Source organism: Vigna unguiculata, chromosome 7 (genome assembly GCF_037176805.1).
Source record: "Vigna unguiculata cultivar grain cowpea cultivar isolate G323 ecotype 2 chromosome 7, ASM3717680v1, whole genome shotgun sequence".
Taxonomy (NCBI): domain Eukaryota; kingdom Viridiplantae; phylum Streptophyta; class Magnoliopsida; order Fabales; family Fabaceae; genus Vigna; species Vigna unguiculata.
This window is the reverse complement of record NC_140798.1, coordinates 37,787,923-37,801,322: the sequence shown is the minus strand read 5'-3', so window position 1 is coordinate 37,801,322 and position 13,400 is coordinate 37,787,923.

Genomic DNA, 13,400 nt, shown 5'->3' with positions numbered 1-13,400 from the left:
AATTCTAAATACAAATTTGTATTATATATATATATTATATTTCTGAATACAAAAATATTAATATTTAACATTTTGAATTGTATAATTTATAAAGTCTATATTACACGGTCTAAAACTAAAACCGAAAATCTTAAATTAAAGAACACGATTCGCGGAAATCTTTGAAGCACAAGCAACGACCACCAAGCACAACACAACTTCTACAAATATATACCAACACTGAATTTATTTCCAAAAATGTAAATTTGTAAATTCCAAAGTTTTTGAAGGTGCAGAATGAAAATATGGGGTGCAAGAAGAAATGGCCTGATGTGATTCCAAGTAATGGCTCATTTTGAAATTTTTAACAATTCATTCTCACTGCTATTTTCATTTACCAGTTTTAATATTTCCTTTAGAGGGATTTCTCTATTTGCACACCTCTCTGTTACAATATGGGATGAAGAAAACTGCCTTAAAAAAATACTTACGGTTTTTTTTTTCCCAGAAAATATGATCCCGAATGCATCGAAAAGCTTTTGAATTATAAATACTCCAAATATTTCAGAAAATGTATTCCAAAGTTGGAATATTTAAGAAATTTGGAACAGTTTTTCATAATTTGAAATTAATTTTTAAATACTACGGATTGTTTAAGGTGAATCACCCATAATAAGATTTGTTGGGTATTGGGCTCCCTTCCTATGTGGAGAAAAGGCCCAAAATTTGAGAAGCCCATGTCTCACTTAAACCTAGTGGAGAGGAGGCTATAAAATAAAGAGAGAGGCAGAACAATAGAGTCAGAATACACTGAAAGCCCTAACACATAGAGGGAGAGGTAGAGGGAAAATTCTGTTCACGTTTTTCATAGAGCTGTCGCAGTAAATTCGGCGCTGCGGATTCGTTCACCGTTGGATCGGGCTGAAATTTTTACAGCAGGTTCGGAACTCATTGCTCTTCATTCTGACCGGTCGGATCTTTGATACGAGGTCTGAGTTGGGAGATATTAATTTCGCACTGCAGCAGTGATTTGTAGAGGTTTTCCTCTCTTGTTCTTCTCTATTTGAAAGCTTTGTTGCTTTGTTATTTGGTTGGGTGTTGGCACTAATTTGTGCTATTGATTAAGACTCTTTTGTACTCTTGTTGATCATAGTGAAGCTATTTCTTTGGTCTGGACGACTCGTGGTTTTTACCCTTGATTTGAGGGGTTTTCCACGTTAAAAATCTTGGTGCCTTTATTTGTGCTTTTGGTGGTTTATTATTGCTGCTCTTTGATTATTGCTCCTCATAGATTCTTGCAAGTTAGGGGAAATTATATCCGCTGCATTCTCTGGTATATTGTTTGTTATTGTTTTCCCCATCAGAGTGGCATCAGAGCTCTTGGTTGGGCTATATTTACTTGCTTGAATGATGGAGGCAAATGCAAAGATGGTTGCTTTGAATGGTACAAATTATCATTTGTGGAAGGGCAAGATGAAAGATTTATTATTTGTCAAGAAATTGCATCTTCCGGTCTTTGCTACACAGAAGCCAGATTCTATGTCTGAAGAAGAATGGGACTTTGAGCACCAACAGGTATGTGGTTTTATTCGGCAATATGTTGAAGATAATGTTTATAATCATATTGCTAATGAGACACATGCCAGAGCTTTGTGGGAGAAGATTGAGTCTTTGTATGCTTCTAAGTCGGGCAATAATAAATTGTATTTGTTAAATTGCTTGATGAATTTGAGGTACAGGGAGAATTCTTCTATTTCTGATCACTTAAATGAGTTTCAAGGGCTCCTAGATCAATTGTCAGGAATGGGCATAAAGTTTGATGACGAAGTTATGGGATTATGGTTGCTTAATACTCTACCAGAGTCTTGGGAGGTATTTCGGGTTTCAATTACGAACTCTGCCTCGAATGGTGTTGTTTCTTTTCAGATGGCAAAGAGCGGTGCTCTTAATGAAGAGATGAGAAGGAAGGCACATGGTTCTTCATCTCAGTCTGAGATGCTTGTTACAGAAGCTAGGGGGAGAAGTCAGAAAAAGAAACATAAAGGTGGTAGAGAGAAGAGTAGGAGCAAGTCCAAGTCAAGATACAAGAATTTAGAGTGCCATTTTTGTCATAAAACTGGACACATTCAGAAATACTGTTTTAAGTGGAAAAAGGAGAACAAAGACAAGAAGGGCAAACAGAGAGAGAATGATCATGATGATGATGATCGTGTCACTACTGCTACAGATGGTGATCTTGTTCTTCTTCGTGACTTTGAGTCCGTTAATCTTGTATCTGATGAGAGCATGTGGATTATTGATAGTGGTGCTACACTGCATGTTACACCTAGGAAGGAGTTCTTCACATCTTACACTTCTGGTGATTTTGGAGTGTTGAAGATGGGTAATGATGGTGAGTCTAAAGTGATTGGTGTTGGTGATGTTTGCCTGCAAACCAACATGGGAGTGCAGTTGTTGCTTAAAGGAGTCAAACATGCTCCGGATGTCCGTTTTAATTTAATCTCTGTGCAGTTGCTTGATGATTGTGGTTATGACAATCACTTTGGTTCTAGTAAATGGAAGCTCACTAAAGGTAACTTGGTTATGGCCAGAGGGGAGAAACAATCTAAATTGTATTGGACTAAAGCTTTGGTTGCTAAAGACAGTGTGAATGCTATGTATATGGAGGCATCTTTGTGGCACCGGAGGCTTGGTCATATAAGTGAGAAAGGGCTTAACTGCTTAGCTAAAAAGGATGTGCTTATGGGATTGAGAAATGCAGAATTGGAGAAATGTTCTCATTGCATGGCTGGTAAACAAACCAGAGTATCTTTTAAGAAGCATCCACCCTCAAGGAAGTCAGAATTACTTGAATTGGTGCATTCTGACGTTTGTGGCCCATTAAAGGTAAAGTCATTTAGTGGTGCAGTTTACTTTGTTACTTTTATTGATGATTGTTCCAGGAAGCTATGGGTCTATGCTCTTCAGCGGAAAGGTCAAGTACTTGAAAAGTTCAAGGAATTTCATGCTATGGTTGAGAGGCAATCAGGCAAGAAGCTGAAATGCATCCGTAGTGATAATGGTGGTGAGTACCGTGGACCTTTTGATGTTTATTGCAGGCAGCATGGTATTAGACACGAGAAGACTCCTCCTAAAACTCCTCAGTTGAATGGTCTAGCGGAGAGGATGAACAGGACCTTGGTTGAAAGGGTTACATGTATGCTTTCAGAAGCAAAGTTGCCTAAGCACTTTTGGGGAGAGGCATTGCTTGCAGCTGTGCATGTTATTAATCTCAGTCCCGCAGTTGCTTTGAATATTGAGGTGCCAGACAAAATTTGGTTTGGTAAGAATGTTAGATATGATCATTTGCGTGTCTTTGGTTGCAGGGCATTTGTTCATGTTCCTAAGGATGAAAGATCCAAGTTAGATAAAAAGACAAGGCAATGTATCTTTATTGGCTATGGTGAGGATGAATTTGGCTACAGGTTTTATGATCCTGTTGAGAAGAAGCTTGTTAGAAGCCGTGATGTACAATTCATGGAAGATCAGACCATTGAAGACATTGATAAGGTGAAGAAGACCACACCCGAGAAAGACAGTAATCTCACTGATGGTAATCCGATGAGGTTGCCCACTCACAATTTGGAGAATGTTGAAACGGAAGCTCAAGACAATGAGCAACATGGTGATGTTGATGATCAACAGTTTGGAAGTGGAGTAGAGGTTCCAATTGATGATGCTCAAGAGGAACATGATGATGATGACGATCTTGGTGATATACCTGAATCACCTCAAGTCCAACTCAGGAGGTCTAATAGACAAAAACAACCTTCTACAAGGTATTCCTGTGATGAGTACATAACCTTGACTGACGGTGGAGAACCTGAGTGTTTTGAAGAGGCTTTGGATAGTGAAGAGAAGAAACAGTGGCTGGATGCAATGCAAGATGAGATGAAATCTTTGCATGATAATCACACTTACGACTTGGTGAAATTGCCTAAGGGCAAAAGGGCATTGGAAACTAGGTGGATTTTCAGGGTGAAACAAGATTCAAATTCTACACTTCCAAGGTACAAGGCCAGATTAGTGGTGAAAGGTTTCAGACAGAAAAAGGGTGTTGATTTCAATGAGATTTTCTCACCTGTGGTGAAAATGTCATCCATCAGAACTGTGCTAAGTTTAGCTGCTACTCTTGATTTGGAGGTTGAGCAGATGGATGTGAAGACAGCTTTCCTTCATGGTAATTTGGAGGAAGAGATATACATGAAGCAACCTGATGGTTTTCTTGTTAAAGGCAAGGAAGAATATGTGTGTAGACTAAGGAAGAGTCTATACGGTTTGAAGCAGGCTCCAAGGCAGTGGTATAAGAAGTTTGAGTCTTTTATGTGTGAGCAGGGTTACATGAAGACTACTTCTGATCATTGTGTCTTTGTTAAAAGTTTTTCTAATGATGACTTTATTATCCTGTTATTATATGTTGATGACATGCTTATTGTTGGAAAAGATATTTCCAAAATTGACAGGTTAAAGAAGACACTTGGCGAGTCTTTTGCCATGAAAGACTTGGGAGCTGCTAAAAGGATTCTTGGCATACATATCTCACGTGATAGGAGAGAAAAGAAGATTTATCTATCACAAGAGCAATACATTAGGAAGGTGTTGCAGAGATTCCAGATGGAAAATGCTAAAGCTGTGAGTACTCCTCTTGCTACTCATTTTAAACTGAGTGTTAAACAGAGTCCTTCAAATGAAGTTGAGAAGACCAATATGAGTAGAGTTCCTTATGCATCTGCGGTGGGCAGTTTGATGTATGCGATGGTGTGTACAAGACCAGATATTGCACATGCTGTTGGTACAGTTAGTCGATTTTTGTCAAACCCAGGTAGAGAGCATTGGAATGCTGTGAAATGGATTTTGAGGTATCTTCATGGTACAGTTGATATGAAGCTTTGTTTTGGAGGTGATAAACCTACTTTGATGGGTTACTCAGACTCAGATTTGGCTGGGGATATTGATTCCAGAAAGTCCACTTCGGGCTATTTGATAAAGTTTGCAGGGGGAGCTGTGGCTTGGCAATCAAGACTACAAAGGTGTGTAGCGTTGTCTACTACAGAAGCAGAGTTCATTGCTATTACTGAAGCATGCAAGGAGGTGTTATGGTTGAAGAAATTCTTGCAGGAGCTTGGTTTTAGGCAAGATAACTATTCATTGTTTGTTGATAGCCAAAGTGCTATCCATCTTGGTAAGAATCCAACTTTTCATTCTAGATCCAAACATATTGATGTGAGGTATCATTGGATACGTGATGCTTTGGATGCTAAGTTGTTGGAGTTGAAAAAGGTTCATACAGATGATAATGGTGCTGATATGATGACTAAAGCATTGCCAAGAGGAAAGTTTGAAGTTTGTTGTGAGATCGCCGGTTTGGCGGTTATCTCCACATAGTTGTGAGGGGGAGATTTGTTGGGTATTGGGCTCCCTTCCTATGTGGAGAAAAGGCCCAAAATTTGAGAAGCCCATGTCTCACTTAAACCTAGTGGAGAGGAGGCTATAAAATAAAGAGAGAGGCAGAACAATAGAGTCAGAATACACTGAAAGCCCTAACACATAGAGGGAGAGGTAGAGGGAAAATTCTGTTCACGTTTTTCATAGAGCTGTCGCAGTAAATTCGGCGCTGCGGATTCGTTCACCGTTGGATCGGGCTGAAATTTTTACAGCAGGTTCGGAACTCATTGCTCTTCATTCTGACCGGTCGGATCTTTGATACGAGGTCTGAGTTGGGAGATATTAATTTCGCACTGCAGCAGTGATTTGTAGAGGTTTTCCTCTCTTGTTCTTCTCTATTTGAAAGCTTTGTTGCTTTGTTATTTGGTTGGGTGTTGGCACTAATTTGTGCTATTGATTAAGACTCTTTTGTACTCTTGTTGATCATAGTGAAGCTATTTCTTTGGTCTGGACGACTCGTGGTTTTTACCCTTGATTTGAGGGGTTTTCCACGTTAAAAATCTTGGTGCCTTTATTTGTGCTTTTGGTGGTTTATTATTGCTGCTCTTTGATTATTGCTCCTCATAGATTCTTGCAAGTTAGGGGAAATTATATCCGCTGCATTCTCTGGTATATTGTTTGTTATTGTTTTCCCCATCAAGATTTATTATTATAGAACTAGTGTAGCGTATGTGTATATGTATTTTTTAATTATGAATGATAGTATATATGAATGATGATATTTTTAGAATAAGTTTATATTTATTAAAAATAAAATGAAATAAATAGAGAAATTAATTGTTGATGAATAAAAAAAGACAAAAAGATAAACAATTTTATAAAAAATAGGTAAAAATAACCATTAATTTTAAAAAATCTAATAAATAATTATATTGTAAATGGTAGAATTAGAATTATGAAATATAGACAAAAGAGGAATCTTCTTTATATTAAAAATGAAATGAAATAAATAGAGAAATTAATTGTTGATGAATAAAAAAAAGATAAACAATTTTATAAAAAATAGATAAAAATAACCGTTAATTTTAAAAAATTTAATAAATAATTATATTGTAAATGGTAGAATTGGAATTATAAAATATGAACACAAAAGAGAAATCCTCTTTATATATTACTAGTGTAAACACAGGCGCTATCGCGCCTGTGTGTACGCATTTTTTGAATTATATTAATAATTGATGATATTGTAATGTTATTAATTTAATAAACAAAATAAAAGTATATTTATAAAAAATAAAATAAAATGTACGGAGAAAATAAGAGAAAAATAACTGTTGATGAATAGTAAGAGAAAAAAAGAAAAAGGAGATAAGTAAATAATTTTATAAAAACTTGTAAAAGTAACCGTTAATTTTTAAAAATTTAATAAATAATTAAATTATAAAGGGTAAAGTTGGAATTATGAAATGTGGACACAAAAGAGGGAATCCCCTTTATATAATTATAGATTATAGATATTATAATATTATATATTATTATAGATTAAAATTTTAAAATAGTTTAGAATTTATTCTGAAATGTTTAATAAGGGTTTTTCGGAAATTTTTTCAGGTGCTATTAGATTTATGGATGACTAGTGAGAATATGTATCCACTCTTTTTTTTTATTATAATGGAAAAAATAAATAATTTTTTATCATAATTATTTTAAAAAATATATAAAATAAAAATTTTTCATAATTTTATTATAGGTAGTTAATAAATTTTTAAAAGTAATTATAAATTTTAAAGCATAAAATAACAAAATAATTTATATAGATAAAAGTAATTCGCAATAAAATATATACACTAACAAACAATTATAAGACCCTTATAAAAATCAATCTTTGTTTATTAATAAGTATTGATGCATTCAAGAAAGTTTATTCCAAAAGTAATATATGATTTCAATTCAGTAGATTCAATTGAATTTTTTCCTCTAATTTTGTCTCAAGTCCCTTTCTGCACTGCTTTTCATCACTATTGGTGGGTGTAAATTGATAACTTTTGAATATTGGATGTTTTTATTGTATGAAGCAAGTACAAGTAATATTCGTTTCAAACTAAGATTAGAAATTCAATGTTACCCTTATTTCTTATTTGTTTATTTATTTTGTAATATGAAAATAATATCTCTAAAGTTTTTAAAATTTAACATTTTCATTACTTTTATCATACAACTTTTATACACAATTTTTTTTTTACATTTGTTTTTCAATTTTATCCTTTAAATAAAAATTTAAATTAAAATAATTATTTTATCAAAAATATTTTTCAAGTGATTATTTCATTAAAGAAAATTATTTGACCGTTTTTAAACTAAACCATTTTTTTAATTATAAAACTACCTATAAAATAAATAAAAGTTATTAACAATAAATTATAAAAAATATTTATACCTAATTTTATAAATATAATAATAATAATAATAAATTTATTAATTTTTATTATCACAAAAAGGTGAAAACACTTGTGATTCACCAGTTGATTTTAATAAGTATTCACAATCCCGTATTAGTAAAAAAATTTCTCACTAATAAAAGTATTTCACAATTGGTATTGTGCATAAAAAACTGCATAAGTATGTCCCGTGTAATATATTATCACTCAATACTTTACATAATAAAGTTTTCAAAAACATAATACTTAAGCCAAAAAAATGAACTTTATGCAATACAATATCAACTAACATAAATAGTTTTCATTATCTATACTCCTTTAGGACTATCTCTCATTCCTAATGTCTCTCATTTATACTATCGTCTACTCACATATAACATATGATCATCACATGTGGATAACTTATAATAGACATATAAGAGAAGAATAAGTTTGAATTATTTAAAATTATACTAGTAGTTCTACAATATGATCATAATAAAATATCATACATATAATCATATTCACACATCAAATTCATAGAACAAATCAAGAAATATTACAATCAAAACATGACCAATTTGCTTAAAATAACTTATTGAAGCTAAGAATAACCATTCATGGTGTCAATCCCAAAAACATAACTCAGGTACCAAAGTAACCATTCAAGCACATATTGTCTACTCAACCAATTTCCGCACCAACCAAATCAATAATTACAAACATACCAATTTAAAAATTAAACCAATAATCACCTTACACTCAATTTAGACAAAAAAAAAATAGTTTAAAATAACATTAATTTCCTTTACCTTGGTTAAACTATCCTCTCTTTTTTTTTCAATAATTGTTTCTTACAACTTTATTTCTCATATGATGACCTAATTAGTCAAAGAAAACACCAAAAATCTAAACATATCATCATCATCGTAAAATAACAAATACTTACTTTGAGTATATTTGAATCACATGCATTAGGGTATAACGTATAACACACATGCAAGCTCAAAGAGCCAAAACCACCTCAAAAGGGTAAAAAGTAAACTTATTTTGTTCTTGACTCTAATCAAATGGATTGTAAAGCTTTTGACGTGAAACAATCATATGATATTTGATCATTAAATGAATAAAGATTGAGGTTAGACATCTAGAGAAAATGTAGAAAAAAGGTTTAGAAAGAAAATATAAAGATGTGATTTTTATAAAATGAACTTCAATTTATAGAAAATCTATTTATAGTTAAAATCTTTTATTATTAAAATACTCTAATATCACATTTTAAAAATTACCACCATTTCTAGACTATTTTCTAGGTTCTCTATGCATATATCAATAAAATAACATGACTTAAGGACTAACATTGGTTGTTAAAAACATTTTTAAATGCATAAAGTTGGCATTTTGAAACGTTTTGATAACTAAAACTAAACTTTGTCTTAAAAAAAATTAAGACTTCATAAATTTAATTATTCTGGTGATGCATGTGATACATGTTTAAGAACTCCCAAGCTTTTTATATTCAATGTAGTCATATATGTTTCAAGAGAACGATAGCATTAAAAATAAACAAAACCTTTTGAACAAATAAGTATAATAAATATCATTATGGATTCATAGATTAAAAATTTGTAAAAAAAAAATCATTTTAACAAATTTAATTATTTTGTTGTTCCATAAGTTTTCTTGTTGAGTTAATATACGAATTTTATATTGAGAATGACTAGTTAATAGTCTTCAACATAAACAAGATAAAACTACAATATGGAGGACTATTATAGAGTTAAACTAGGGATTTTACTATCCCATACCCATCTCCGTAAAAAAATTCATTCTCATCCTCATATCCAACCCCAACGGGTATCAAACTTTTGTCTCATCTCCATCCCCACCGGGTAACGAATATAATCTTGTACCCATACCCATACCCATTTTTTTACTACTTTAATATTAATTTTAATTAATTTTTATAAAATAATAAAAAATTACGGTAAAAGAAACATAATATTATCAAATATTCAATATTAGGAATATGGTTGTTTCTTCGATATCAAATACTTTAAAATAAATTATAATTGTTTACATTTTTATATTTGAATACCAAATAAAATTTAATGAGAACCAAAACATTTATTAAATTTGCAAACATTAATGAAACCTAGTTGATAAATTTTAAAAATATTTTTAAAAAAATATAAAAGGAAAAAACTATTTTTTAAAAAAATATAAAAGGAAAAAATATTTAAATTAAAATATAGGTTTAATTAAAATAACATTTATACAAATAATAGATTTGGTCTTGAATTTGACATAAACAATATTGTTTTACTTTGAAAAAAAAAAGTAGATAATTATATTGTTCTATTAGTATAACATTTTTTGTACAACTAAATTTTAATATAAATATCAGAGTACTTAATGTTGTAAAAATATTTATACTTAATTACTTTTAATCTTATAAAAAAATGACTTAAAAAATCTTCTTCAATTATTAAAAAAAATTGGGATAAAATTGAACCAAAGGCACAAAAAATGGGAACTAAATTGAAACAATCAGGTATATATGGGTACTAAATTGAAATCAGTACAATGACAGTTGTCACACGTGGCATTATCCTGTCACATGACACTGACATTGCCACGTGTCAAAATAGGGACTTGACACGTGGCAACACAAAAAATTTGCAAAATAAAATTAAAAAATTAAAAGAAAAATCAATAAAAAATTTAAAAAATTTTAAAAAACGTGAGAGTGACACATGGCCTGCCGTTAACGACGTTAATTATTTTTTTCTGAAAGGGACCTTTATACACTTTTTCAAAAGTGGAGACGCAATTGACACTGTTTTTTTCGGTGAGTACCAAATTGACACCCTCCTACCAAAGTGGGTACCATCCGAGTAATTAAACCTAAAATATATTTTAAATGTTTGTTTACTTCAATTTTTTAAATTATAATGAATCTATTTTTTATACACTAATAAAATTTATAATACATCACTTGATCAAAATGACACAAATAACAAATAATAAACATAATAATAAAATTTTAACATGGATCTTGTATCTTTTGGACCACAATATATGTTGGATGGTGGTAAAAAAATATTCATGGCAATTACATTAAATTTTTATATTGTAGTAAATAAAAATTATTTATACAATTATAGTGAAAAAATTAAGTATGATTGTAATGAGTTAGAAAATAAAAAATAATTAAATATATTCTACATGATGAAAATAAACAAAAAATAAAAATATTAAAAAATTAACAAATTAACAAATGTGTGTCTTATAAACAATTTGGAGACTATTGGAAGGAATCACACAAAGAAAAACAAATATATTATTAAGGGTATGATAAGATGATAAATATCCTACATATCTAAGCAATCTTTTCAAATATCAACATATATACTCAATGGTTAATACAAAAATGACGCAAAGAACAAATAATAAACATAATAAAAGTTTATCATAGATCTTGTATCTTTTAAACTTCAATATATGTTGGATGGTGATAAAAAAAATATTCATGGCAATTACATTAAATTTTTATATTGTAGTAAATAAAAATTATTTATACAATTATAGTGAAAAAATTAAAGTATGATTGTAATGAGTTAGAAAATAAAAAATAATTAGATAAAATTTATCGAAATAGTATTCTACATGATGAAAATAAACAAAAATAAAAATATTAAAAAATTAACAAATGTGTGTCTTATAAACAATTTGAAGACTATTGGAAGGAATTGCACAAAGAAAAACAAATGTATAATTAATGATATGATAAGACGAAAAATATTTTAGAGATCTAAGAAAACTTTTCAAATATCAACATATATACTCAATGGTTGAGAAATAACAAAAATTGTTTTAGCGAAATAAAATAGTTCTTCAAATGAAACAAAAATTAATAATAATAAGTAAAGATTTTTTTTATATTACCTAGTAAATGAAATTTTTATGCTATTAAACACTTAAATTAAGAGTATTAAACATTCTCATGTGAAAGAAAAATATACAATAAATAAAAATATTAAAAAATAATAGAAATATTCAAATGTTAGACATAATTTTTTTTTAATTGACATACATCATCTTAACATAATTACATAAAAGTTATGATAAGATAAAAAAATATATTGGAGATGCGAATGAGTTTCATGACAAACCAAATATTTAGAAGAAATAAAAAATAGAAAGAATATATATATAGGGTTACTTAATTAATTATGAGTATTTTAATGATTTAAATGAGGATGGAGATATGGCGGGGACGGGTATTATGGCAGGTATATATTCATCCTCATCCCCATCCCCATACCCAATTGAAAAAATCGGGGATTCCCCATACCCATACCCATACCTAGTCAATGCGGGGATTTCTCGTCAAAACGGGGACAGATTCGGACAATACCCACGGAGACATGTTTATTTGCCATCTCTAAGTTAGACATAGTAAAAAGAAACAGTCAATTAATTATTATAATTTGTATTAATTTTATATTTTTAATAAGATCTTACAATTTATTTGTTATTTTTTCTAATGTTAATGGTTTTGAAATTTATTTTTTACTAGTTAAATTTACTTTGATAAAAATAATAAATTATTAAATACCGTAATTCTCATTTTCTTTTCAATATTTAACAGTTTATAATTTAAACACTACAACAAAAATAATTTAATAATAACTAATTTATAGGCAAAAAATAATTAGTCAAATTATTAACTAACTTATACACTATTTTATAAATTAAAAAATATATTAAAAATATAAAATAATTTCTATTATTAATGAAAATGTTTAATTTTTTTGTAAATCATAATTTATATTGGTATCTAACTTTAAATAATAAACTACTATTGGATTTTAAATTAGTTCCTAATTAATAGATCTCACAAAATAATAAACATTTTTTTAAACCATAAAATATATTATAACTATAAAAATCTATTGATAAGTTATAAAATAAATTCGAACCCGGTTTGACCCATCACGAGTTGATGGGTTAAACAAGTTAGCTCACTAACTCACTTAATATATATATATATATATATATATAATTTTTTTTCCTTCAGTTTCAAAAAACCCAAATTATAATTTTGATTAAAATCTAAATAAACTTCAATGCAATCCAAAAATATTTGAAACTTCAAATACAAACCAAAATTACAAATTACCAGTGTGTTGGCTAAAAAAACAAACTAGCCCAACTCAAATTTAAAGTCCAATATAATTAAAAATACTTGTATGACTCTTTATTTACGGGTTGGTGAGCCAACTCGGCTCATCACGGATTCAAGGTGAGTCGGGTAAAAAATTAACCCGTTTAAAATTTATAAAAAAGTTTCAACCTAACCTAGCCCAAACCCATGATGAGTCAGGTTGGCTTGCGGATTTCAATTCATTTTGATAGCTAAAGTGTATTAATAATTAAGGATGTCAACGGGGCAGGTAGGGTACGGGTAGTAGCTCCCCTGTAGCCTACCCGTTGGATAAATATATGCCCCGTACCCGTACCTATATCCGTCGGATATCCATTGTGCGGATATCTGTCTATTTTTTTCATATCCAC